This window comes from Dendroctonus ponderosae, unplaced genomic scaffold, assembly GCF_020466585.1.
Source record: "Dendroctonus ponderosae isolate FM_Combo_2020 unplaced genomic scaffold, Dpon_F_20191213v2 Dpon_F_20191213_2, whole genome shotgun sequence".
Lineage (NCBI taxonomy): Eukaryota > Metazoa > Arthropoda > Insecta > Coleoptera > Curculionidae > Dendroctonus > Dendroctonus ponderosae.
In genome coordinates, this window is record NW_026018165.1 from 6,456,707 (window position 1) to 6,458,060 (window position 1,354).

Here is a 1,354-nt window from a genome sequence, read left to right on the forward strand (position 1 = left end):
TTAATTTGGACGCAGACGGTAACGGCGAACGCAAACGTCAAGTTTATAAATGAGCCTTTAGGTATTCCAATACTTTAATTTGGACGCAAACGGTAACGGCGAACCCAACGCAAACGTCATGTTTATAAATGGGCCTTTAAGCTCAATTCTTATGACTTCTGACCAAACATCTAATGACTGAATTCTCGTTTCTGCTGTGGTTACTTTTATAGTTAAATTATGCTGATCCTAGCAGAAACTGACGAATCACAGAGTTACTTCATCAACAAGTTGAGAGTGTTTTGTGTCCAAACCGGTGTCGCGCCCGAAAGGTTCGGCACAACATCGACACTAAACACTCTTTAATGCCCTTCGGGCACGACACTGATTTTTGACCAAAAACCGATCAATCAACCAGTTGAGAGTGTTTTGAGTCCAAACCAGTGTCGTGCCCGAAGGGTTCGGCACAACATCGACACTAAACACTATCTAATGCGTTTGTTGTGCTGAGCCCTTCGGGCACTGYCCTGATTTTTGGCAAAAAACTGATCAATCAACAAGATGAGAGTGTTTTGCGTCCAAACCAGTGTCGCGCCCAAAGGGTTCGGCTCAACATCGACACTAAACACTATCTAATGCGTTTGTTGTGCCGGGCCCTTCGGGCACGACGCAGATTTTCGACCAAAAACTGACCAATCAATAAGTTGAGAGTGTTTTGCGTCCAAATCAGTGTCGCGCCCAAAGGGTTCGGCACAACATCGACATTAAACACTCTAATGAAAGGTAAAAGTGACCATATAATTGTAGTGAAGTTCCCTTATTAAAAGCTTAAAAGCTTTCAGCCACCTAGGGTACCTGTAAGAAGAGATATCAATAAACAAATTTTCTTATCTCTATATATTATATAAAAAAATCTTATCCTTCACTGCTTTAGTCAGGTCACAAGTCTATGCGTACTTTATTTTGACGATTTTATACAGGACGAAAATTGAAATTTTTTTTTTTATTTCTAGAAGATTTTAACAGTTGAAGATAGAATTTCAACTTTGTTATTAAGCATTATTTTGAAACTGTTCCATGTTTAATTGGTAGCATATTGGAATACTTAAATATTTAAAGATAAAAATTACGATCTTTGCTTCAAATTACGAACATTTTTGATATCAAAAAAAGTTCTCTTCTACAATTTTTTGATAAAAAGGCACAGCGGCAATGATGTTTTTTGTCATTAATAGATACACATGTAGATAGTATTTGTCAATAATAACAATAATTTGTCAAACTGTGACTTACTTTGAATGTCCTTTCACGAATTTGCGGATATGCGATTAGTTCAGGGGAAACGCTACAGTAACATAGCAGAAGCTGAAAGAAC

At 37.7% G+C, this 1,354-nt stretch overlaps 1 protein-coding gene across 2 annotated transcripts in view; it reads left to right on the forward strand.

Moving 5' to 3' along the window:
- Positions 1 to 1,354, forward strand: part of LOC109538246 (ubiquitin carboxyl-terminal hydrolase 7) — a 21,479-nt gene that overhangs the window by 17,138 nt on the left and 2,987 nt on the right. The gene's annotated exons all lie outside the window — the stretch shown is intronic.